General features: G+C 42.8%; 1 long non-coding RNA gene across 1 annotated transcript in view; it reads left to right on the forward strand.

Moving 5' to 3' along the window:
- The window catches only part of LOC110360826 (uncharacterized), a 258,208-nt gene that overhangs the window by 32,266 nt on the left and 198,464 nt on the right, over positions 1-27,478 (forward strand). The window contains exon 3 of the long non-coding RNA XR_010471912.1: positions 946-1,037. This is a non-coding gene — a long non-coding RNA (uncharacterized LOC110360826). The remainder of the gene's footprint in view (positions 1-945; positions 1,038-27,478) is intronic.

Genomic DNA, 27,478 nt, shown 5'->3' on the forward strand with positions numbered 1-27,478 from the left:
CTGGGGGAGGTGATTTCCTCAGCCGGGCTGTCCCTACCTGAGGGGGTCTGGGCCTCACTGCTCCCACCTGAGGGAGAGGCCTGGACAGCTGGCACATGGAATCACAGAATCATTTTGGTTGGAGGAGACCGTTAAGATCATTGAGTCCAACCTTAACCCAACTCTAGCACTAACCCATGTCCCTAAGAGCCTCATCTACGTGTCTTTTAAACCCCTCCAGGGATGTGACTCCACCACTTCCCTGGGCAGCCTGTTCCAATGCCTGACAACCCTTTCAGTGAAAAAATGTTTCCTAATATCCAAACATGTCACCATGCGTTGTGCTGGGCCTGCCACATAGTTTAATGTTTCTGAAGATGGCTGTGTCTGTAAAGGGAAGGGAGTGGGAATCTGGCTGGGGCTGGCACAGCATCACAGGTGGGCAGAATTGCAGCCCCAGGAGTGGGAGCTCTTACATGTTCTTGTTTCACCTGTAGTGCAGTGGAAGACAAGAAAGAGGTGACAACTTAATCGTAGAATCATTTTGGTTGGAAGAGGCCCTTAAGATAATAAATTCCAACCATAACCTCACTCTGGCACTAACCCATGTCCCAAGAGCCTCATCTACCCATCTTTTAAACCCTTCCAGGGATGGTGACTCAACCACTTCCCTGGGCAGCCTGTTCCAATGCCTGACAACCCTTTCTGTGAAGAAATGGGTGACTGCAATGAGGCTCGTGTTAGGGAGGGAGAAACAGCTCTCTGAAGTTACTCGACTGGGAGTAAGATGTTCAAAGCCTTTCCCCAGTATTTCCTACATGAGGTCATCTCACTCAAATGTAGTATGAAATGGCACTAGCTTTTCTTCATGTAGAAGCAGGTCCGTGTTACATCTCAGTGTCTTTAGTTGCATAAGGAAGAATGATTTGTGGCAGAGTGTCCTCCAGTGTTGTTACATCCCACCAGGTCTCCACGTGGATTTGGACGAAACCATGATGTGAAGGCTCATGAGTAAACATGACTTATCAACTGCTGTTCCAGTCCTCCTCATGACAGAGGTAAGGCTAAGGGAAGCTGACAGTGGACCGGGGATTAGGAAACCTTGTTTATTTTCCTCTTTTCGCTACTGAGTATTGAAAGGACCTTGGATAAAACCTTGTAAGGCATTGGCTTTCCCACTGTAAAGTCACTTACAAAGCGCTTCAAGACCTTTCAAATAGAATAATAGGATTTCTCATTACTGAATTATTTCACAGCCTAAGAAGCCTTATTTTTAAACAAATGTTTCCAATTGGTCCTTTAATAATTGCAATAAATTAATTAATTTGCAAATATTTTTTGTTAATTTGTTTCAGTGTTGAGATAGCAACATATATTTTCTTTCAGGGGAGGGGGGATTTATGTGCAGTTTTGCTATTCTATTTATTTTGGGTTTACTAAGATGGAAAAGTAAGCAGATGTCTCATTCTGATATAAGATTGCAATCAGAGTTTTACAGGCTATGAATTAATCCTGCACATAAATATTTTAAACTGTTTGTTTGTGTATGTGGAAATAGCTGCTTTACAAAGTCTTCTGTGTCAGAATCCATCTCCATTCCAAATAGCACTAATTCCTGTGAAATATTATCACTTGCTTTCCTCAACTATATATTGGTATACAATAAAATGCATGCCTGAGGAAGGAGATCTGTTGTGCACCGGTGTTGTAAGCACCAGTACTTCCCACTAAAAACAACAGGAGCAAGGCTGTTCAGCCTGGAAAATAGGAGGCTGAGGGGAGACCTTATCACTGTCTACAACTACCTGAAAGGAGGTTGTAGCATGGAGGGTGTTGGTTTCTTCTTCCAAGTAGCAAGTGATAGGATGAGAGGAAATGACCTCAAGTTGTGCCAGGGGAGGTTTAGATTGGATATTAGGAAAAATTTCTTCACACAAAGGGTTGTCAGTCACTGGAACAGGCTGCCCAGGGAAGTGGCAGAGTCACCATCCATGGAGGTGTTTAAAAGGTGTGTAGACGAGGCTCTTAGGGACATGGTTTAGTGCCAGAGTTAGGTTATGGTTGGACTCGATGATCTTGAGGGTCTCTTCCAGCTGAAATGATTCTATGATTCTAAGGCTGATGGCCCTGGGCAGCCTGCTCTGTTTGTGCAGGGATTGGACAAGATGACTTCCACAGATCCCTTCCAACCTCAACCATTATGTGATTCTGTGACAGCTCTGAGAAGATAGGCCGTGAATTTGCCTGGCTTTTCCACTAAACAGGGCTTAGTCTGGGAAACTAGGATTATCTTTTTGCTTTACCCAAGGCATGTTACATTCAGGGAAATCTGAGAATACGTGTTGACTGACAGGATGCAAGTCACAAGCTTTGCTCCTGTTTTTGTCCGCAAAAGAGGGATATAGTCACGAAAGTACTTGATGAAAGTGCTGAGGTCATACAGTACATTCAGCTTGTCTAGTCCCTGAGTACCAGAAGGAAGTCACTGCCGTAGAACACTGCCGTGTCACAATTTAACCCGAGCTATAACAGCAATCACAAACATAACAGCTGCTTGCTCGCTCCCCCCACCCCCCAAATAGGGGAGAGAATTGAAAGGGAAGGAAGAAACCTGTGGCTTGTGACAAACACACTTTAACAAAATAATACTAATACACTACTACTACTACTAGTATATATAAAATGGAAAATAGAATATAAGGTAAAAGATACTCAATGCAATTCCTCACCAACTCTGTGCTGAGCAGGCAGTCCCAGGAAGCAGCACCCTGGTCCCAAACAGCCGATCCCAGAGAGAGAAGAAGGCAGAAAGGCTCATAGTCCTCTGCAGAATGGCAGGATGACAAAAGGCCAAACTAAAAGAGCTCTCAAATGGAACTAGAATGGGTCTCTGTCTCCATCTCCATAGCCAGAAAACTTGATTTTCCTTAAATATGAGGCATGACACTAATGGCATGGAATATTGTTGTTCATCAATCTGGATGTCCATCAAGGTCTGCCCCACCCATGCCCCCCTTCCTTGCTGTCTTGCACCTGTGGGCAGAGTGCTCAGAAAAGACCTTAGCTCCCAGAAAACAACTAAAAAGCATTAACTTTGTCCCAGATTGTTATCTTCTTGTTCTCAAATTAAATCCAAACAATGACCATGCTAACTATGAAAAAGAAAGGTTTCTAACTGCCTGAAGAGATCTAACTCACTTTCAGTCAAAGCAGCACGGACAGATTAATTTGCCTTAGAAGGATCAAGGAGATGGCATGTGTTGGAGTTCCCCAAGTATGGAATAGTGTAGAAATGATGGCAGGAATTTTCTCTTTGTTCCATCATATGTGGAATATCACTTTCTGGCACATCCTTTGCAGTAGCAAAGGGACTCATATCTTGTGAGTCCCTGCACATCACACCCTCCTTTCATATGTCTCTGTCGCACTTTCATGACTCAGTCCCCTGTTCACTCCTGTTTTCTGAGAGAGAGGTCTAATTAGCCTCATCTGAAACCTGTTCTCACTCCAGCTTGCGAGGTGGCCCAGCTGGTTCTCTGATCTTTAAGAAGACCCGCTCCTTGCTGATCATTTAATAGTTTTCATAAACTGATTTGCAGGGGGGCTGGTTTTGTATTGTGACTGTCATCCTGTGACATAGTTCTAGTCAGGAACATGCCCTTGTCCTCTGAGGTTCCATAGAAGAAGGAAAGGAGCAGAGATGACCACAGAGGCATGCTCACTGTGACAGAAAAACTTCAAAACTGCTGATTCCTAGAAGGGATCACAGCTGTGCCATGGGAATGGATCTTCACATAATGTGGAATCAGACTGCAGAAATTGCTGCTGGATTATATTGGGATCAAAACTCAGCAAGAGACAGAGAGAAGAAATCCTCTTAGTCTGCCTAATTAAGATAACCATTTTCATAACAGTTTATCCTAAGTGTGTTTTTTGAAAAAGATATAAAACCTGATGGAATCAAGGTGAAGTCCCAATACAAGAACAGAGAACAGATTATTTTTGAACTCTAGCATCCTCTGTCTTTCTCCAAGATGACTACTGCTGTCTGCTCTCCAAGCTAGAATTGGGTAAGAATCAGTAAAATCTTCCTAGGTGAGACTGGGGGTTGTTCACGTGTCTGCAGAAAAGGAGCTGATAATGTCAGTCGATCAGCCAGTTAAATCATACATCTCTCTGTATTCATTGCTAATCAGTAGCACTGTCAATAAAGTAATCAAAGAACTAATCGGCTCAGGGATGGACTCTTACCTTTTGGAATAGCTTTCTTTAGCAACATAGTGCAGCTTCTGGGCAGGATAGTGGTTGAGTGGAGGGAATGGTCACTAGCTGTGCTTTTCTGTTTGAAATTTTGCATAGCTAGGTGATGATAGACAACCATTGTGCGCTCTTTTCAGTGACCCGCAAAACAAGGAGCCAGTAGCTGTCTGGTCTGCAGTGGGGTGAAACCTGCTGTAGAAGCACTGTTGGCATCATTAGCACATTTGATAGGGAGATAATACTGGCAAAGACTTTCCACTGTTTCCTTGTGAGGGGGTTTGCTGTTATCCTCCAAGAGACTATGAATAGTCCAGTCTATTGGTCTTTTAGTATCTTCTGTATCCTTTATTAATGGCAATTTCCAGGGACCCCACAACTTCAGAAAGATGCTCTTTTCTCCCCTTTATAGAGAATGGAATGATTTTCCTTAATTGTTCTCAGTCAGACTGTCTCATTCTTCTTGGGGGTTCTGGATCTATTCCCTTGACAGCTTCTTGCCAGACTGCTGTTTCTGAGAATGCTCCTCCTTCCCTGAGCTGTAGTCTTTTATTCCAACCACTGCTAATCAGTACTTACATAGCAGCTGAACATGAAGTAGCTGCTCAACACATTAACTCCTTGGTGGTTGGATGAATATGGGGCTTGGACTTAGCATTCTGCTCTTCAAAGAATGTGAAACGGTGGAACTGCCTATTTTTTTCTGGGTGGTCTCTCTGGAAAGGGAGCACTTTGCTAAAGATTAAAAGAAAACCTGATTTTAAGGAATTGCCTGAGGAATATAAGTTCCCATAGGAGAGAATGGAATAAAATTTCAGTCTGTAGTCTCAGTTAGTGAGTTATTTTGGAGAAAAAAATAGTTGACTACATGGATAATCATATATATCATAATAGAGCAAAAATAGCAATTGTGCACATGGCCGTCCTTCATTCTGCTTCATGTTTTTTTCTTCTATGTGCTTAACAGGAAAAGCTGAGCCAACCTCACAGGAGTGGCAGAGGTTGGCTTAATCAGCTGGTGAATTTTGGTGGAAAAGGTTTTAAGAAATGCGATTTCCTTATTTCCCAGGCAGGGATGTGTGTAGCTGCATGCTCTCTTCCATATTCCACTGAACTATCCTACCCCACCCCAAACCCTGGAGCATCACCACAGTGGAGGAAATAAATCTTCAGCTATTTCACACTGGCATGGCTACCTCAAGATTGATTTATGGCTGTTGAGGATAAGGGCCATGGTGCTTGGCAATCTGCATCTGACTTAGTTTATGCGTCTAATTATTATGAAGGTTTTTGGAATCAATCCTTAGGTCCCATAGGTATTTCAGTGTGATCATGATTTTCTCCATGAGTGCCCCATGATTTCATGGTGCAATTGTATATCCTTATGTCGTTACTTTTCCTATTGCTTTTCGGTTTTCTAAGTGATATAAAAGTTCCACTCCCAAGAACAACAAAAAAGATGAGGCCTATTTTCCCCATTCTTTGATCTCTAATAAATTGGAGCCAGTAAATTGTATCTGCTAGCAATTCTTGTCTGTATCATATCTCTCAGGAAACCACACTGAGACTTCTATAACGGTTTAAGGAGAAAAGAACCCTGAAATTAGCCTTTCATTGTCTGTATTTGATGAGGGAATATATGGCCTAAAATTTATTTATATTTCAGTAAAAACAGATCAGTGGCTTTTCAGATACCAAAGCAAAAGAAAGATAATACAGAGAATAATAGGAAGAAAACACATGAGCTGTCTTTGGTACTCTGTGTATGTGTGTGTATGTTTATGGACAGAACCAATAAGATGATACTGATCCAGATATGATTCTGTTAAGACAGAAACAGGCGTCCTTCTTTCAACAGGGGAAGAAGAAAGAGAAAGTCCACAAAATCTGGTATTGTGGGAGGAGTCATTTTGAGGATACAGGGACTTTGAGATGGTAATGTCTGGTGCTTAGACAGGGTGAAAAACTCGCAAGAGGTACTACAGAAAGCCACATATAAGTGCATCTTTATGTCTTTGGCCAGTTGTCTACAACTAACTTTGTAGCAATGTGAATATAGGGAAAAATAACGTTTGTGTGTTATTTATACACACAGAGATATATGTACAATTATCTGCGTATTAATGTTCTGAACACATACATGTTTATGAAATGTATGTATACATGTTTGCCTTCTCCAATTGCAAAACAAGAAATGTGCCACCATAATTATACATTTGAAAAACACTAAAACAGCTTTGGTGGAGGCTGAGTATTTTGGGCCTGGTTTGGCAAAAGATGTCTAAAGAGCAGTGAGGATTGAATTTCAGAAGTGCCTGTGTGTGGACTTCCCAGATTTTATTTGCCTACACATCTTGGCCATTTGAAAACGGGTGCTGGGTGCCTACATCCTTTGGACTGTATAAAATAACTGCATTTTCCTCCATCCCAGAAAATCTGCCTTTGAATACAGGTGCAGTGAGCAGTAGAGGAGGCCTTGCACTGTTCAGTACCTATGCTGGGATGTTCTTTCCTTCTTTGTGCTTAACAGGAGAAGTTGAGCAAATCTCACGGGAATGGCAGAGACCAGCTGGCCACAACCAACTGTTGTGATCTGTTTTGCCAACTCTCCATGTGAATTCAGGAAAGGGAACCACTGTGTTGGCCCTAGAGCTGAAGGGTGGCACAAAAATGGTTCTGGAAGAGCTACAACCTCTATGAGCTTTCAGTGCCTTGTCACCCTACTCAAGGAACTTACTGTTTCTGCTTAAGTGAGCCTTGCAACTTTAGGAGACATAATCGTGTATATCTTGGCAACAGCTTAGACTTCCCCTGAGGTCTCAGTTATACAAGACCCGGTTCCTTCACACACAGCATTGTGCTTGTGTAGAAGTGTCAGGGCTTGAGGATTCTCTAGGTTGCGGTCACTAGATGGCAACATGATCACATACAGAGGCCGGTTTCCTATTCCCCTGTTAGGAAGACACACTGTGGAAGGACTGAGAGGACCGGAACATTGCATTCAACTTCCTTGATGCCTCGAAGCTTTCTAAAATGGCAGTCAGTAAATACAGCCTTACAGGAGATGTGCTGTGTCTGTGCTAGCATCTGCAAGTTACTTCATATTGCCAAATTCTTCCTGTGTCAAAGGATCTCATCATCTGCCTGTAGGGGTTTGTAGTGGATAGAAACTTGAGTCAAATACTTTTTTTTTGGATGGTGGTTCTCAGCACAATGTTGTTAAAACATAATTTTCAACTTTCTGTTGACTGTATGCATGTCTGTGTGCACATGAGTGCATTTATACAACAATTTTTATCTTGTGCCCAGCTATTTAGAAGAGCAGTCCCTCTGGGCATCAAGGCAAGTAAGGATTCAAGTCTTCCTGTAGGCTGTTGGTAGCACATTGCCAAGTTCCAGCTTAGCTCAGGGGGAGGGTGGGCAGCAGCCTTGGTACATCACATTTCACTTGCAGGTCAGCATTTCTCCCTGAGCTGGTGTATCCTGTTTTCTGGAAGAGCTGCATAGTCTCAGATGCTGCTAAGTGGATATTATGGATTAACAATGGCCATTGCTGATGGTGGAAATATGTAATCCACAGACTGACACAAAATTGCCATCTCAATTATGCAAAGGTTTCCATAACAACTAACAATTTTCATCTGCGTTAGTCTTGTTCCCATCCTTTCCCAAGCTATGGGGTCACAGTATGCAATGTTCAGTGACAAAGAAATTAATACATTGAGGCTCCTGAGATAACTCATGTCTTTTTACAAGATTAGCATTATTTATTTGGCTGAAGGCATTGGTGCCTCTGTTTTAAGATGTGTCACAATATTAATCAATTTTTTTTTAGTAGTACGTACCTCCTAAACACTTTTAGGCATGTCTCCACTTTCCGAAAGAATCATCAAGGGAATGAACATTCATTAGCTGTGTGTTTACAGTAAGTGGATCACAAAATATTGGCAGGGTCTGGACATTTTTGTGCCAGCTGACTTGGGAACCTTTGGTGGCTGAGCCTTTCAGAGTGATTGAGATTGATGGGAAATGATTTCAGGGGCAGGACTCCTGTCTGAGTCTGTTAGCAGCTGTAGGAGCAATATCTTCCAAAGGTGAATTAGTCACCAAGTACAGATAACTTCTCTGTGCTGATACCCTGCCATCAAGCCACAGTGTTTTGTAAAGAAAAATGTAATCCGTATTGTGCAATGAAACACAGTTTTCTCTCTTCTAAGTTGTTTGCCTGAGACTTTTCCGCAGCTTCAGTGCAGACAAGAGACATATGCGGTTGCATGGCCTTCAGTGGGTAGCATAGATACAAACCAGTTATTGCTGTCAAACTTAAGCAGGTATATTATTCCAGATATGTGAGAAATCTTACACTTAATAAGCCAACTTTTCTCTTTCACAGCTGTACCTTAGCTTTTTATTCAGCAAAGCACTTCTTTCTGCATCTAATTAAAAGCATCTGCATACATTCTCTTGAAATCTTGTTCATAAGTATTTGGTCCTTAAAGACCTGTGAAATTGAATCAGTTTGGTTGGGAGTCGTTTTATATTGCAGATCATTTGTTTTGTAGTTTACTGTGACAAGGTCACAAGAATCTACTTAGGAGCTGGAGGGATCTGAAGAAGCAATACATCTCTTTTAGTGTGCTCCACCTGCGGGCCACAACTGGGAAAGGTCAGGAAAAAACAGCTACTTAGATGAAGACTCTGCTGCCTGAGCTAGTGGCAAGTGAGTGAATTTCTATTGTTGTTCCTGCTCACACTATTTTGAACTACTGACGTGCACAAACGTTTCCTGGCACATTGGCCTCAACCACAGACATTGTCTTCATGTGTAGCGTGACAGAAAGACCCTTTGCAGGGGTAGATCCCCAGCCATATCGTTCGCTTTCCTTCCATTGATATATCCTCAGCTGACACTTCTTCCACAGTGACTGAGAAACATAAGGGAGCATAAGGAAACATAAATGCATGTGAAAATATGAAATCTATCTTCCTCCTTCTAGGAGGATATCTTATTTTAGGGTTGCTGTAGTGGAGAACCCATTCAAAGGCTGTAGCTTGTCTTGCTCTCCTGAGCAGTGTCCCACGTTTCACCCTGAAAACTGTTTCCTATGCCTGCTATCCTTTGGAGGAAATACCACCTGTAATCCAGCTGCTATAGCTAGTCAATGTGCTGGTATTGCCTGTTCAAGTTACTTGATCTTTTTTTCTGGCATCTTCAGTCTGAATCACCTTATTCTTGACTCCAGCTAACAATAATAGGAATTAGTAGTGGAGAAATGAGCTCTTTACCCCTTATACTTTCCTGTGCCTGCCAGGCACAATACTAACTTGGTAGATGAGCTGGAACCTTGTGCAGGAGGGCAGAGTTAAAGAGTGAGCCAGAAGTCCCTATTTTTCATTTTACTTTATTTATTTAACATTTCATTATAGCTGCTTGGGGATATGTGCCTGATAGAAAGCGTAAATGCACAGAGCCAAATTCTCCTGCACGAGGTGTTCAACAGCTACATGACCAGAATATCTGCCTGGAGTAATCCCACTGCAATAAATGGAATTATCTGGTTGGTGTAAATAAGAGCAGAATCTAGCCCTGAGGCTACTTGCAGTTAGTTTGATTTTCGTTGCTGATCAACAGATGAATCCTTTTTTTTTTTTTTTTTTTTTTTTCCCAATAGCCTGGCAATAAAATAGCACTTTTGTTATAATTCTGGTATTTTTCTGTCTTAATTAATTGAAATTGTTGTTAAAATCCAGTGGTCATCCAGACAACGCCAAGGTATTTGGGAAGCTTTTTTACCCCATTTTAATGGTTGTCAGCGCTGTCCAAGGTCTGTGCTATAGATGAGGAAAAGTGCTGTTTCTTTCCTTTAAATCTCAAATGGAAAAATCTTGCCTGATGCTCCAAATAATAATAATAAAACAATCATGGATATTTATTTATATCATGCTGGGGTCTAAGCATTCATAATGTGTGCTAGTCAGAGCTCCTTCAAAAGGAAATAGTAATGCCTCATCTGCATTTGCTAATGCATCTCTTTTTAGCTAGATTCAAAGCCTGAAAATGATTCTCAGCTGTAAGGATGCGTCTCTGTGACACGAACTCAGTCTTTCTGGGTGTTGCATTTATTAGAGGAATTGCTCAGTAGACTGCAAGAACGACTGCAGGAGCTTTTCAAAAGTAACTTAGGGGAAAAGCTTTGGTATTTTCTGTATTTATCTGGAAGAACACAAGTGAACACGGGAAAACATTGAATTTTGTCATTCTCTTGTGCCATCAGGTAGATGCAGTGTACAGTGTGAAGGAGGAATACATGTATTTTAAAGCTGAATGTTCCAGAAGTATTTTACCAGGGATAGTTCAGATTTTGCTCATGATTTTGGTGACAGGAAAGCAGAGGAACATCCTGGCCCCAAATGGGCTTATTTCAGAAATATGAAAAGGAAGAAAACTAGGCCCCAGGTTTCACCTAGCTGTTCTTAACCTGTACTTCAGGGTTTTCATGCTTATGTGTCTTTCTATTAAACTAGCAGGGATGCTCCAAGGTAAGCTAAATTCAAAATCTTGAGGGGTTTTGTATTTTTTTGGTAAGCCTGCATTTCATGGATAATAAGCTTTCCTCAGGCTTTCATTTTTGGCCGTGAAGGTGCTTCATCTAAGAAGGAACCCTGCTAGTACTGTGTGGAAATCGGCTTCAGAGCTCATCGGTGCTGGGCACTTCAGACGGGCTTTTTGTGTGTGAGGAGCTGATCTGCTTATGGCCTACACAGCTGCTGCTGACTTACTGTGCTCATGTAAGAGAGGCAGAGGTTTGGTGCTGACAGCCAGCAAGGGTGACGCTCAAGCTGCTTGCCTCGGGTGGGAACAAGACAATTTCTCTGTCCTCCAGAGGCTATGTGAAGTTGGGGGGAGGCACATTCTCCCCCTCATCTGGCAGAAGAGCATTAAAAGGCTCTCAGTTGGCCTAGGAATCCTACACAGCATGAGGAGACTGGGCTATAAAAAGATACTTGGAGTGGAGTGGGAGAGCTGTGCCCTTGTGGGAATGGGGGTTCTGGAGATGAGGCCCTGTGTTTGAGGTGCAGTGGGATCTCAAGGGTACCAGGCAGCAGAAGCTGCTCTCTGAAGGGTGAGTGAGCTGTTGTTAACTCCATTGGCTGTTTTGGGAGCTGATGAGAATGGGCTTGGTGGTGGGCAGGGGGATGTGAGGAGGAAGCAGTGGGTGTTATCCCTCTAGGTTCTCCGGGTGGAGGTGTGGTGCTCCTGGGGCAGATGAAGCTATGTGTAGATCTTGTCAGGGTTCTGTGAGTGGCTCTCTGGATTGTGAGTTATACATGGGCTATGGATGTGGGGTGATCTGAGCTTACTCGATGCAAAGACGGGTGTGTTGGCTCAAGTGCAGGGGAAAGTGAGAACAGTTGTGTCTTTCAGGAGCAGCTTGATGCCAGTAGTGGTGGCATTGCTCTTCAGCAGCCCTTGAGCAGTTAGTTTGGTGCTAGATCTGGGTGCCACTAGAGGTGGGAGCACAGGCAGAGACAGCCTGGCCCTCTGTCAATGGGGCTTTTCAGTCTGATTCATCTTTGACCATGCTGGACCTGGTCTATGTCTGTGTACTGTGGGTTTACTTGAGTTATCGTAGCCCCAGCTGGACAGTGTGTTGTCTCTGCTTCCAGGAGCTGGCTTGGGACTGGTGCCCTTGTAGGGGTCAGGGAGCCTGGTGGCTCTGAATTGAATCTGTGTGGTCAGTTTGTCTGCTGTGTGCTCCCTGGTGTACTCCTTATTTCTCATGTTATCTGGAGTTCGCCATTGCTGGGTGTTTGTTAGGAGAGATATCCTTGTCCTTTGTTATTCTAGCTATGTAAATTATACTGTATATTGCAATATGTAACTATAAAGATATATAATTACACAATCTTTCTTCCTACTTCGAAATAGCAGCCCTCTGCTGTTAAGCTGTTTAGAAGAAACGTGACTTTTCATGGCAGATCTTTTCCTAAGGAAACCTCAGCTATTTCTAAGATATGTATTCTTTTAAAGTTGTCAAGAGGTAGGGCAATATTAAATAAATACAAACAAATGTATACTCTATTTAATACTTGGGTGTCTGATTGTATACTTAAGTAACCTTATGAAATATATATGTGGAAAGGCAAATTGACTTTGACATGTTAAACATGTTGGATAAAAGCTTATCGGGGGCTGTAAAGAGTTCTGGTAATAGCAGTGGGTAGTGTTATGAATAATCATACTTGTTTCTAGATAGCAGCTTCATTGTTTGGCACAATAAATGGTTTTGCTCTGAAATTTAATACTGTTGCTGCACTTTCTTCATATATCTCTCTCTATATCTATATTTATCTCACATTGATTGAAAGCTCTGATGAATTTTACTTGATTCCCCCACATGGTAAAAATTTACAATGGTATGAAAGTTATGAGAGAACACTTTTACTTAAAGGAAAAGTCCTAATGATAAATGAATTAATTGACAGGAAGATGAAAATAAGTCTTATGGTCATGTGAAAAATGATATGCTATAAATGCAAGTGTAGTGGCTTTTAGCAAATGCCAGACTAATGTGAAAAAATGTCTTTGGGCTAACTTCTTGCAGCTCTACAAATACAGAATACAAGCTCCAGCATTTTGCTTTCTCTTAGCTGAAGGGTAGAACATATGCCATTCAGAAAAAGTGTACCAGAGTTTACAGTCCTTCTTTTGGTTTCCATTGCATGTTTAGGGTCTTGTCCTGCAGTCTCATAGGAGCTTTCATGTTCTTGTGAACACGTGCAATGTCCTATATGCTTGTAGGAGACTCTAAAGTCCAGGGGTGTTTCTGTGTCATCCACTTTTTCCCCTGCCTGTTGGTGGCAGTCACGTCCTGGTCCCAGGCTCTGATGGTTTGAGCAAGGAAGGAATTTCCCAGTTGTCGTGACAAGCTAGGAAAAGTAGTTTATCTCACCTCTGTCACAAGTACTAGCCTGCAACAAGAGTTGGGATGACAGAAGTTCATAGACCTGGAGATGGCAAAGCTGGAACAGCCTTGGGGAGTAAGGGTGGCAGACAGAGAAGAGGTGGGAAGGGAATTTATTCTGGTGCCATTCCTGCTGCTAGGGCTTTTTTAGAAGACATGGTAGTTTTACAGACACTTCTTTCTCTGCCATTCTTCTTGGAGACAGCATCTCACTCTTATTGCTCTGTATGATACCGTGATATTGTCTCTACTAATGTTCTGTGCATATTTTAGATCATCTGCTCGTTTTTTAACTGTTTGGACAGAAGGTGTCAAGAATATTGTCTCTGTTCCAGCTTGGAGAAAGAAGGTAGAAATTTCTTTATCCTTTTCCCTTTTCTTTTCTCTTTCCTTTTCACATTTCTAGGTACTCTTTTTCTAGCTCCTGTTATGTCTGTTTTCTACCATGTGCAAACTCTGGCTTGTTTTCAATTCTATTTTCCTTATTGTTTGAGGACAAGACTGGACACAACCAAAATTCCCCATGGCATCCCCTGAGATACATCCTCCCCACTCTCTGCTTGTAATTCTCTGTTTATGGTATTTCAGCCAATTCTCGATTAAGGATCATGTGACAGTGTTTATATCCAAACTAAATGCAATTAATAAGTGTCAAGGCATCATGAAATGCTGTGCGAGTTGTGTGCTAGAAGACAAATGTTCTATATCTAGGCCTTTCCCTTCAGGCACTAATTAGATAATATATGTTTGAAAGGGTTGAGTCTGTCAGTCAAGCCATAGATCTGTAAATCCATGTTGAAATTCATATGGCAACACTCATCAAAACACTTAAACATGTGCTTAAGTCCTTTCTGTGTTCAATCAAGTACATGAGCATGTGCTTAAGATTTGGGTCTCCAGGCAGACCCATTGAAATTAATGAGAGAAATGTTTTTCATCTCTATGCACCAGATCTCCATCTTGCTACCAGGAAAACTGAAGCCTTCATTTACCAAGAGCAGAGTCATGCTGAATCTGACACTTCACTAGATATTTAGTGCACTTATTTAAAGCACTGGAGTTATTTAAAATAATTCTTAAAAATGTAGTTTCTTTTCTCTCTTTTAGAAGTAGCAAAGCTCTTTTAGTGTGAATAATAGGACTCATCTACAAACATGTATCAGTTTCACATCCATGAGTATTTGTAGGAGTCTTCTTCTCTGGCCCCAGGTAGCTCATGGTGAGGTCAATGTGGTCTCCACTAAAAGTACACAGCCTTTTGGATCCCGTGAGCTGGAAAACAGGAAGCCCTGAGCAACAGCATGTCCTTTGTCACTCATACTTCTGACATGGCAAATTTGCTGAGGACTCCTCAATTCCCAGAAGTATTTGGGCGCTTACCTGGGAGCAGCGTATTGAAGGACCTTTGGATATTGTGTGTATTACAAGCAAAGGGCAGTCTCTAGGCACTCAAGCCTGAATTTATAATCTCGTCTAGGGGTAGTTAGGCCTGATGGTGCCCCTGGCCAAGACTACCGTGCTTGCTTAGATAGGCTGGCTTGACACAAGTGTGTAGATGGTGGGCAGTTTGGTGGCAGTGTCCAGAATGTCCTACATTTTTGTAGAGACTGCCCTTTCATTGTTCACAGAACAATGCCTTCCTGGCTATAAAACTTGCAAACTGACTTACGTGCTTTTTCTGGCCTGAAACAAATGTTTCTTTTCCTCCAAAAAACTGCAGGCTAGAAACAGCCAACATTTTCCTGGGAGAAAAGAGTAAGAAGTACAATAGGTTAAAACAGGTACAAGTAAATTTATGTGTTCTAGAGGGAAGAAATGGAAAAGGGAGCTTGACTGGGACAAAAGCTTGGGTTTCCAATGAAGTCAACTAATCATACCTCTTGAAGAAAGGTGGAGCTGTAAGTCCTGAGTAATTCTGTGAACTGGTATTTAAGCATGGTGGCCCACATCTGGAACACCTGTAATTCTTGAAGCTAAACTGCTGTTATAGGACAACCACTCTGAAATCTTAACTCCTGTTCTGCCAAGGCTCACTTGTACACTTCTCCAAGCAGCAGAGTTAATACATTTAAAGGCAATGGACACTACTTGGTATGCCAACAAAACCTTGGCTAATACTAGAATGAAGCTGTAGAAATTTGCTTCTGTTTTCCAGTAGTTCAGTATTTCTGCCAAAGTGTAGAGGGCACCAAGAATGTTCCACAGGTAGAAATGAAAGCAAGTCCTAGTTGCTAGTCCTTTCCCCGGGGGCTGTCCATGTTGCCCCCAGGGTGCTGGCATTATCGTGCTGAATGAATGGATGGTTTAAAGGCTGAGGGAGTGCAGGTTTGCATCCTGCAGAAGCCCTTTGCTAACATTCTGAGAGAAAAATGTATTCATGTGTTACAGTGCTATGCTGTGACCAGATGCGAGTGAAAGCGCTCCATGGGAGTTCAAGAACCCATCCGTTGAGACCAAAATGTGATTGTGAAACAAGAAGGCAAAATCCGTAGCCAACATTTCAGAATGAGGTGACAGGGCTCAGTTAGATTGGAATGACCTCTGTCATAAATGAAGGGTGTGATCAGTGGTGTAAAATCTAGTGGGTTAAACTACATCTTGGTTCCTCGCCCCACCTCTGGCTGTTGTAGCCTGACATGAGAGAGTGGAGTCTGATCGAAGGCCGATGTGTGTTAACCAAGGTAAGCCTTTCTCAGAGCTCTGAGCAAGCCCTCAGGGGCAGACCTGGCTTTGCAGTGTCTGCTGGTGCCCCGGCATGCTCAGAAGAGACGTTGTTATGTTCAGTTGAGTGCTCTTAGCAGCAAGGCTGGAGGGCAAACTTCCAGAACTCTCGCGGCTGGGAAACAGGCAGTCAATTGGCAAAGGCTGATGAATACGTGCGATTTGCAGCATTGGTTGAATCTGTACTGATTTGGAGGCAGGCCCATCTCATGTGATGGTGAGTAACTCAGTACAATTTTCCTGGCAAGTGGCGACTCGATGCCAGGATTATAAACTATTCAGGACAGAGCAAGGTCAAGTGTTCAGGTAACACAGCTGTTCTTAAATAATCTGTGGACCATCAGTTGCTTGTGTGATTTCTCACCTTCTTCCCCTCCCCCTTGTTTTTTTGTTGTTTTGGCACTTCACAAAAGATCTCACAGCTTCCAGGCCCAGCTCCTGGAAACTGGAAACAGCTGTCTCTATCATGCACAAGTGGACTTGTCAATGGACTGTCAGAAGGGATCAGCAAGTTGCGTTCTCATCCTCCTTATTCATAAGGACATACTGTATTTCACAGCTTTTTATTCTTGGAACACTTGTAGCCGTCCTAACAGAAGATACTATAATTAGCAAGCAATACATAGGTAACCTATGTTAGGCAACTTAGTGTCTAGATCAGTAAAACCTCCACCAAGAACAGGACACATGCAAGGAAACCCAGCCAAGTGGCAACATTCCTGAAGTAACCATGTTGCAACAAGTTGCATCTTACTTAATCTATCCCATTGGGCCATCTCTTTTTGTTTTGGGGAGATGGCAAGTTCTTGCATTCAGTTGTTGACCTGGCTGATTTTTATCTAACAGTTTCTCTTCAGTCTCTGAAATGAACACTATTCAAATCACTTGAAATCAATTTATGGTCAAGATAAATAAAAAAATATCAATAAAATAAACTCATGGGGATGTGAGATGATTATCTTAAGGCCTGGATAAAATTCTGTCCACACTTAGTTGCTGAGCTGAAGTTTTGTGCATGTCATCGCTCCAGAAAGGAGGGATAGCAGGTTGATGTAAAGCCTGACAGGAGGGATGTTAGAGGCTACCATTCTGTTCAAAACATACTGTGAAAGATCATGGCCCTGAACGGGCCTAACACTTGATTTGAGAAGGTGTTGAGGCAACACATGCAAAGAATAAATCCTTCCTCTCCATCCCCACTGAATTTCAAGATCAGTTGTAACATTAATCCTATGGGCCTTATGTTTTCCTACTCCAAGACATCTGCTCCATGGTGCCTACCTTGGTCTCTTGAGCCCTCCCATGTCTTCACATTCTTTTCTCAGAATGTGTTTGGGATAATTCTGTCACTAAGAAAATCAGAATTTGGGCAGTGTGAAAAACGGTAAAATCATCTGTGGGAACAGGGGGTGAAATGACAGCCAGAGAGATACTTCCACTGTCTTCATGTTTGTTTTGAATAATGTGTTTTTATAGAGTTCATCAGACCCTAGAAGAAGTTACTGAGTTCTAAGGAAATTTTGGTTTTGTCTAAATCGTCATGAGAAATGGAGCTGGTGTACAGCCTAGGAAGAGGAACTGAGGCAGGTGGAGAAAGAGGGATAACATCTTGATTCAAATAAATTATTGGAATCTGAATTTTGCAGAACCTTTCTGTTCCATAGGGAAGAGTGGAAAATGAGAAACTTTCCTCTGTTCCTTAGATGAGTTAAGGACTTACCACACTTAGTCTTCCTGTTTCTCTTCATCTTCTTCCCATTTGTCCCTCTCTCCCTCCCTTTCCTTCCGTGCTATCTCATGAGTCAGAGTGGGTGTATCACATGTAATTAGTCTAGATTGCTGTTCATGTTGGAACAGCTACCTTGCAGAACTATCTTTCATCAAGAAAAATGTGCCAGCTGAATGACCTGCAGCAGATAGCTAGGTGACCTATTCCACTTGAGAGACTGCTGTGAAGTTTGGTGCTTGTTGGATTAGGAAGTGTGACCACAGTAATTAGCAGGATGTTTCTGGATCTGGATACAGCACGTTAAATGCAGGGCTGGCCCTTAGAAAAGTCTGACCTTGGTAAATGAGAGTGGGCAGGCTGGGCTGGGGTGCAGAGATGAGATGGGAAGGAGACGATGTGAGAGAAACGGATTCGATGTCGCAGAGCTTGTCACAGGCTAAGGCTGGGCATGCCTTTTTCAGAGGCTGCAAAAAGAATTGCTTGCAGCCCTGTGAGAGAGAAGGCTGTGAGTTAAAACAGATTGACTTTCCTCCTCCAGCACGCACGTGCTCCTTAAATACCAGGGGAGTACAAAGGGAGCAAGTCTTTAAAAAAAGATTTGTTCTATAGACTGCAAAGATGTGCGATTACTAGCAGTTGTACAATTTATGGGAGGCAAATGTGCATATGGGGCTTTTATGAAGTGCAAGTAAAGCAGAAAGATAGAGGGAAGGAAAAGGCATGCTCTCCAAATGCCCATCTTTTCTATCAACAAATGTTGCCTTAGAGGCAAAAGCTTGGGTGTTTCTTTTTCCCTTGGTGTTCTGTGTGCTTGTATTAGTCACACCCATTTATTTTTGGCATAATTCATGCACTGTTTGAAACTTGGCAAGGGTAGGGATGTTATGGCCAACAGTCAGTCTTGCTTCAGGAGTTTCTATGAATATGAATGCCTGAAGTTCACATAAGCTTACTCTGTTGCTATAGCAACACATTTGTTGTGAAACCCTTGTATTTTAAAGGCTGGATTCTGTAAATTAACTTCATCTTCAGTAGGATGTGTGATGGTAGTGACTTGTACAGGTATTGTTTTCAGTGAAGTTGCACATTTTGGGAGAATGGATAAATTTGAGGATTTGATGAAATGAGATTTAATCACAAACAATTCCAGCACGTAAGATCAAAGTAAACTACTTTTGTGTTCCGTCCAGGCAGGGCCTGAGCGCCCTTGACTCCAGCAGAGTTCAGAAAGAGTTGGAGGTGCTGAGTAACACAGCTCAAGAATGATGCCTTACACATAAATAGTGCAGACCCTGCAGAGCATCCAGCAGCTACAGGGATGTGTCCTGTTCGAAAACAACAGGATGAGATGTATCTCGTACAAACAGAATATTCAAAATCTGCTAGATTTACTATTTTTTTTTTAAGGGGAATATTAAAATATGTTTTTGTTTTTCTGCTTGCTCAGGGATGTTTGAGTCTCAGTTGACAATGAGCCCTGGCCAGGCAAACCTCTGCACTGAAGTCCATATGTTCTATGTGGAAACAGGGGTCATCACAGGTTCAGGGTCTTACTGCCTCTACATGAAGGGCCATCAAATACACATAATAAACTAACTTGGGAGTGGAAAGGAAGTGGGAGCTATTTTTTTTTTCTTCCTGCTGTTTTCTTTCAGTAGGACTAATCGTGGTGTAATGTAACTGTAATAGGTTAACAACCCCAACCCCCCTCAGATGCAAATTAGCTTTCCAGATAGATGGGATCCTTTTTAAAGCGATAGCAGAGGCTGATTTCCAGTTTGTCTCTAAGTCCCTGGGCTTCCCAGTGTTTGCGATTGTTGAAGTAAATGGAACCCCATGCAGTGTGTAAAGCTAAACCTGTGTTTGAGCCTTTGCAGGATCCAGGTCCAGAAATGGCTTACACCAAGATCTAAAAAGGGAAATGAATGCCAAATTAATGGCTTTTCTTACTGTTTGACTTGGGTGCCTCTGGTATTTCAAGGGCTTAGAGGTTTATGGGATGCTGGGTCATTCCCACTCTGCTAACGGGAGTGTATGAGAGAAGGGGGCAAGTCCCTGCTGGCCAAATGACCTTTTAGCAGTAGCTTAAGGGGATAGTTCTCTTTATGGAAGTGGGCTGACTTGCAAAACTGTATTTTTACACAAAGCTGTTTTCGGTTAGACCAGTACATAAAAGTATCTGCAACGCAAAACTTTGATTTTGTGGTTGCGGTCTTTAAATATTTAAGAATTACCAGAATCCTTTTAAGATTTGTTTTGACTTTACTTAAAAACTGCTCCCTCAATTCCTGTCAGGTTTTACTTTTTATGCTGATTTTGCAGTCAGGGATAAAGTAAAGCTGTGAGATTTTAGGGTGGGAAAGCAGAGGGTGTCGTGGGCAAGGGGATAGGATTAAGAGTCTCTGAAAACTATTTTTTTTCAGTATATTTTTGTTAGAGGTTTTGCAATGACCATGTACAATAAGCAGTGTGCAGTCTTGCCAAAGCAATTATCTGATTTCCCTTTCAGAGCACAAAACAAACCTATTGGTATATTCAACAATAGTCTGAATTACCAATGACAATTTTTCATTGCTAGAGTGTAAAACAGGATGGTGGCTTGGAATAATATGTCTTTCGTAAGGATTGCTGCTTTTCTTCTAGTAAAGGGGGGATATGAACTGTATTTTAAGGGCTTTCTAACTACAAGATGGGCACCTGATAATTAAAGAAATATATGAATGAAGCAAAGCATGTGCATTTCCTAATTCATACAAAGAAAGACTCTTGAACAGTTTCACAGGGCACATTTGGAGCTAGCAAGGGAAATTACGGATTAATCAGAGTCACTGCTGATGGTTTTGGTTGCCGTCTCTGAGATGAATGAATATGTATGTCTGTACTGCGGATCTCAGAGCTGGCTGCAGGTACACACAGCTTGCGGGAGCCATCCTAGGACTCTCCTCCTCTGTCCATCTGCCCTCATTCTGTGAAGCAACAACCCATCAACTGACACAGGTGTACTTACCAGGCTTAGTGAGGATCAGTTTCACTTTTCACCTGGCCACTGACTGTCCATGCTGTCCATACTAGGTCCATGCTGCTTTCTTACATCTCTCCCATGGAAAGATGTTTCCCTCCTTTCTGATTAATGTGCAGTGAATCTGTTCAACAGACTGATCTGTCTGAAACTTCTTTTTTCTCTCTTTAGTGTGGGTTATTTTCAGCTGTGCTGGCTCCTTAAACTGGTCCCCATGTATGACCACCAATAACAGTGCAAGGAAAGAGGTTGGATTATGTGACTTGCGTTACAGGGTGAAGATGGGATTAAAATAGGCTCAAATGCACGCTACTGTGGAACCTTACCCTTAGACCTGGATGCTTGAAAAGGAAGGACAGGGTTGCAAATAGAGCTGAGTTCTATATCTAAAAGCATGGGGCATTTAAGCCATAGGGCAGAGTGACAACCCACACATTGCTGGGGTCTCAGCTCAAGGTAATTTATGTGTTAGAAGCGGGCGGGGTGAGTTAGGGTGTGGGAGGGCAGCCTTCCTTCAGGCTAGCTCTGGCTGAAATCCTGAGCTGGCTTTGCCAATGAGGTTCAGTTAGCTTGCACAGAGACCAGAGCTGTCATTGCGAGTAAGACACTCACCCTGGCTAAGTCACAGTCCCCAGCCAGAAACGTCTCTCAGAGTGCCAGAGAGGTGGATAAAATTAGAGGATTTTAGTGTTGTTCTTTTCTAAGTCGTGTTCAGTTGCTGTGTTCTTGGTGCACAAACAAAACTGGAGGCCAAGGTATGTCTAATACAGGTCTTACACAAATCTGTCTATAGTCTGCCTGGTGTGTGGCTTCCTACCTTTGGGTGCAGGTATTAATACAAGGCAGGTACTGAAACTTGGAGAGGCATCCCAGGACATCCTGACTGCTTGCTTGAGTTGGCTGGGAGCTACATCTCACTGTGCTTCCAGAGCAGGAGCTTTTCCTGCTTTGAGTCGGTACCAGAGATTAGTAGTTCAGCCCTTTGCTGGGACAGACTGTTCCACATTATGTTGTGTCCATTTGGTTTCCGCACAGACAGAGAAACAGTCGGCTTTCCAAGCCTCAGATCTTGGCCTTCCCTTGAAATGTCTTGATAGGCAGCCTGACCACATTCACTCAAAGACGGGGGGTGGTGTATGAGACTTCTGGCTCCCTTAAAGGAAAGAAATGCAATGAACCTTCAGTATAATGACAAATTACTATCAGGATCAGGAGGAAGGCAATGCTCTGTGTATTATAATGTGGTGTAAGTAGCTCTGCTGGCTCATGTCTCTGGCTCATTTTGACATTTTCTGGCAAAGCAACACTGTGATCCCCTCCTCCTTCTTCCCTTTCCCTATTATTTGCTTTGTATGTTTAATTGGAGCAAGTGTGGAAGCTTGGAAGGTTGTTCTGCCCGAAGCTTGGCTTTCTAACAAACAGCTGGCCCCAGCTCCAGGTCCAGATAGTTTGTTCTGGACACTTGAAGGAAATGCATACTTTGCAAGTGCTCCATTGATGCTCTGCAGAAATTCAGCTCTAATGAGGTTTGTCTGGTTGCAAACAAGAGGAACAGAAAGCAGTTCGGAATTGTCAGATTTTTTTTTTTCCCAGTTTGGGATGCTGAGCTCATTTGTTATTCTAACTTCATTTCTTAGGAACAGAGGTATCTTGTCCTCACTCACTCCTTTGGATGACCAGGGAAGTAATACCAGTTTAAGTGGCTTGCTAGATTTAGCTTATTGGTTTCTTTCTTTTTTATTTGGGACAGAGAAAGACCCGTGGAAAAATACTGCTGGCTCACCTGTTTTAGGATATGCTATGTCTGTAAAGAGTAGTATTACATGGGACTTGCTGTCACTGGACTTTTAGTATCATCCCTCATCATACCTAATTATCCTCTGGGAAAGAGATGAAAAGGCCTCACTAAGGTTATGCAAAACCCAGAAGTAGCTGAGCAGCAAGAGGTACTGGATCCCTGAGCAGGATGAGGCAGCTGTACAAGGATTAACTGAAAAGAAGTGGTGATCAAGAGCAAATGGACTGCTAACACAATGCCCGTAATTAGTGAGACAAGGATTTTTTTCACATGACTGTTATTGGTAATGAGAAGAGTTATTTTTCTCCACTTCTTGAATTGTAAGTTTTGAGGGGGAGTTGAAGCAGCTAAAAAGTACTAATCAGTGAGCAAATGAAGAGGCATGTTGTCTCTCTTAGGTAGTACAGGGTTGTTTTGTTTCCTGAATCAAATTCTGGGGTGATACTGCCAGGGCAGAAGAGGCACACGAGTGAAAATGGAGCCAGCAGCTGAAGAAGCTGAAGCCAGTGACCCACACTTGGCCTCTGAGCACTGCAGGGAGGTGCCTGCAGGACTTGCAGGGCAAGGAGCGTGACCTGCGGAGATTCCAGGTAGAGCCACTGCTACTCTCAGTTAAGAAAGGTGCTATCACAGAAATCCCTTTCCAAGGTAGGTCATTACACTGGCTGAAGAAGTCTCCTCACTTTGTGTCCCCTCAATTTAAAAACTGGGGACCCAGTGATAGGCATCTAATTCCTTTCCTTCCCTTCCCGTCTGCTGTCTGAACTGCATGCGTTGTCACTGCCTGAACTGGTGTAAGTCCAAACAAGCCCACTTAATGTAACTAGTCTTCACTGTTTGGTTAAGTGATTATCAAGCCTTGCCCTTTTAACTTGGGTCATTTATACTAGGACTTACTGCTGGTTTATTTAGCCTAACTTGATTGGACCAGAACTTGACTGTTGCGTGACCTGCCCACTCTTAATGTCTTCTAGCAGAGGTGGAAGGGTGGGCAGTGACTGAAGTCGGTCCCCTCTGGTCAGAAGAGAATCACAGAATCGCAGAATGTCAGGGATTGGAAGGGACCTCAAAAGATCGTCTAGTCCAATCCCCCTGCTGGAGCAGGAACACCCAGAGGAGGTTACACAGGAAGGTGTCCAGGTGGGTTTTGAATGTCTCCAGAGAAGGAGACTCCACAACCTCCCTGGGCAGCCTGTTCCAGTGCTCTGTTAGGCTCACTGTGAAGGAGTTTCTTCTCAAATTTAAGTGGAACCTCTTGTGTTCCAGTCTGCACCCATTACCCCTTGTCTTACAATTGGTTGTCACCGAGAAGAGCCTGGCTCCATCCTTGTGACACTCACCCTTTATATATTTATAAACATTAATGAGGTCACCCCTCAGTTTCCTCTTCTCCAAACTAAAGAGCCCCAGCTCCCTCAGCCTTTCCTCATAAGGGAGATGCTCCACTCCCTTCACCATCTTTGTTGCCCTGTGCTGGACTCTCTCCAGCAGTTCCCGGTCCTTCTGGAACTGAGGGGCCCAGAACTGGACACAATATTCCAGGTGTGGTCTCACCAGGGCAGAGTAGAGGGGAAGGAGAACCTCTCTGGCCTACTAACCACCCCTCTTCTGATACACCCCAAGATGCCATTGGGCTTCCTGGCCACAAGGGCACAGTGCTGGCTCATGGTCATATATGAATATATGAAACCAGTAGAAGTTATACTATTGCACTGCTATAAAAGTGTCAGCATTGAGTGTGTGTTTGGATTTACTTTTGTTAGTTTACAAAATAAATACCACATCTAAAATAATTGTTTGACCAATTCCCATAGCTCAGCTGATGCTTAATGTCTTGAAAGTGAGTCTGAGACCTGAGACTCTCTCATCGCACAAAAATTGGGAAAAATCTGTGGTAGGCAAGCTGTCTTTGTGCTTAATAGCAGGCCTCGGTCCTAGTGGATACTGGTTGGCATCACCGGAGTGAGGAAATAGAACACCACATCCCTTTGAAGTTCCATTTCTAGTCCTCTTGGAAGCACGGGGAGCCATGGCTGCGAAGGACATCCAGTCCAGGGTGCATTTTGAAGAGCAAGAGCATCTTCTTGTGCTTTGTTGAACACTTCACAGTGTAAGGAGATAAGAGTCCTGCCTCCTCCACACCACCCCAGCGTATCCAATAATGCATTTGGTTTTCTGTCATGGGATTTCAGTTTTCTTATTTGCTTAAAAGCAGGATGCCTCCAAATTCTTCACTGGTGAAACCTAAGCCACGGTATGAGCAGGGAACAGTATCACTTGAAATCTGATGCTGGAGAAATCCATCTTGACCAACAGACCTGGTAAGGAGTGGCTTGTGTTGTCGCGTTCTGCACACAACTTTACAAAATAGCACTTAAAATTCTTTACAACCTCAAGAGCACTTTGTAAACATCAGCTAATCCTGGCAGTGCCCCTGCTGTTGTGAGATACTAAAATAGGCTGTATTATTCTCAGCATAAAGGTAAGAAGATGATCTTAATGTAGTCACGTGGGTAACCCCAGGCCACCTGATGCAGATACAGATCTTGGATCCTGCCTCTATATTTGACCACACCCTTAAAACTGGTATTTCAGCCTGCAGCTTAGAGCATGTGAGTATTGCAGGTGAGAGATCAGGACTGCAGGGAGAGTCAAAGCTCTGCAGGGGCCAAAAAGAGTCACGGTCCCATTAAATACCATCATGTCCTGATTAGCTCACAGAAAGGAAAGGTCTCCAGACAAACCTGTGTGCATGACTAACTGCTTTGAAGACTAAAAGCTCACTGTAACCTGCTATATAATAAGCCTCCAGATGGACTCTAATTAGGCAAATGCTATTCCATATCAGCCCAGAAATTTGGGCTCCATGTGGATTCAATTCTTTTCACATAGAAGACAGATGAAGGGAACTGGCTTAAGGCTGGCTCAAGGTGTCTGTCTTTTTGGGCTGAGTCACAGCTTCAATCATTAGAAAAACTAGTTTTGACTAATGTGTTTTGGTGATACCATCTCTTTCTGGAATCAGTGTAAAAAAGAAGAGGAAACAAAACAACTTTCGCTCCCAATTCTGCTTGCAATATTTGTTTTTGCCCCAGAGAATGGAGGAATCTGGGCACATCAGCTCTCTGGGCTGCAAGTAACTGGCAATGTTTCAAATGCATGGAAGTCTTTCTAGTTTTTGAAGAAGCTGTGTGTGGGTTGGAAAAAGGGCTGACTGCCTCTGATAGATGAGCTTTGGAAATTCTGCCCTTGTTTTTAGATATTTTCAAATATTTAGAGAACAATATTAAAATAAATGACTAACAAAATGATGATTACACATTTCAGTATTCCAGTGGTTGCACAATAAAGACAGCACATGAAGAAAGAGATGAAAGTTACATTATCATTGTAGGAGCAGCAAAAGTGTCAACATTGATTTAAGAACAAAGTCACACAGACAATTTTATTTGTTCCTGATCCTCCTCTGTGATACTTCAGTCTGTTTACACAGCGTTACCCAGACTGACATTTCCTATGTGTGTCCAAATTAGTTTAATTTAAAATTGCAATGCATATTGAAGACAGAGAATTACAGCTCATATGCAGTAATCTTCCAGAAATTCACCATTGCTACTGATGAGCTTTTATTAACACCACTAACAACTGAATTAAAAAAGAATGTTATTTTAGATCGCATTAAACTGATGATGAGTGTGACATTTCTATTGTTTGGATCCACTGGAAAAACGATTCCCTGCAAGGTACAGATGGATTTTTCAGCAAATCGGGACACAAAATGCGTTTGTTTTAGGCTCAATATTCTAGACCAAGCAAATACCCTGAACTGTGTCACACTGTCTTTTAAAAAGGTATGTTTCCAAAATCAGGGGGGAAAAGTATTCTGGATAATAAATAAATCCTTTCAGCTTCAAAGAGTCCACTGTAGTAAGGATGAATGAAAACACAGAGTTTAGGAATAGGAGGAAAGTGGTTTAAGTAACAAGACTGAATAGCAAAGCCCATCAAAGCCATTAAGGCATAAACCAACAGATTTTAAAAAGTGAGAGTTGAAGATTATTTAGCATGGTGTGGAGGCTTTGCAGAACCCATTTCAAATGAGGATGGAACAAAAGAATGAGCAATTGCAGCTTTAGGGGAGATTTATTTCAGTGGAAGGGAAAACACTTGCTCTCTGATACCAATTAACCAACAAGAGGACGGCGTCACAAGCCCCCAATATTAAAAATGTAAATCCCAAGCCCAAGGGTGCCTGAAATGCAGGTCATACAATTTGAGGAGAGAATGCATAAAGAGATAACGAGACTTGTATTCAGACCACATCGGCTGCCTGATTATCTCCTTGCCTTCTGCCTTTTCTGCTGGCTTACAATAGGAGAGTGTCAGGAGAGGGGAGCAGGAGGCTCCAGGGGTGAACAGGATCACCTTGGGAAGTGAGCTGAAGTTGATCAACTCTATGCCACAAAGGGTAGGAAAACAGAAGATTAAAACCCAATAACGCTACTAGGAGGGCAAACAGGTGAGGGAGAAGCAACGTAAAGGACTTGTGGCACAGTTTTTGTACCCTACGACCCTGGGGCTTTGTGTGGGGCTTTAAATCAGTGGTTCCCAACAGAGGGCATGACAGGAGGCTTTTGGAGCCTCTTGGAGGGTCAAGATGCATTTGCTTACTCTCACAAGGGGTCATGACCTCAGCTGAGACCAGGACATCCAGAACGAGGGTTTCAGGGTGTTGTGAGCAGCGTGGGAATCCTGTTGCAGATGTGTGGTTTGCAACTCAAAAGACAGCACGAGACAGGTGGACTTGCTGCTTGCCACATTCAAGACGGCTGTGGACTTGAGTGGGACAGCTAAAACTAAGCATCCTTTTTAGTACTGATGCAATTAGGGCCCGCGTTGTCCCCCTGAGGATCTGCCTGAGCTGAAAAGCCAGATCTGGAATCTCTCAGGCCTTGGACTTGAGTCCAAGTGAGGCAACATGGGCTAATTTGATAATACCAGCTCATTTC

Source organism: Columba livia, chromosome 3 (assembly GCF_036013475.1).
Source record: "Columba livia isolate bColLiv1 breed racing homer chromosome 3, bColLiv1.pat.W.v2, whole genome shotgun sequence".
Classification (NCBI taxonomy): domain Eukaryota; kingdom Metazoa; phylum Chordata; class Aves; order Columbiformes; family Columbidae; genus Columba; species Columba livia.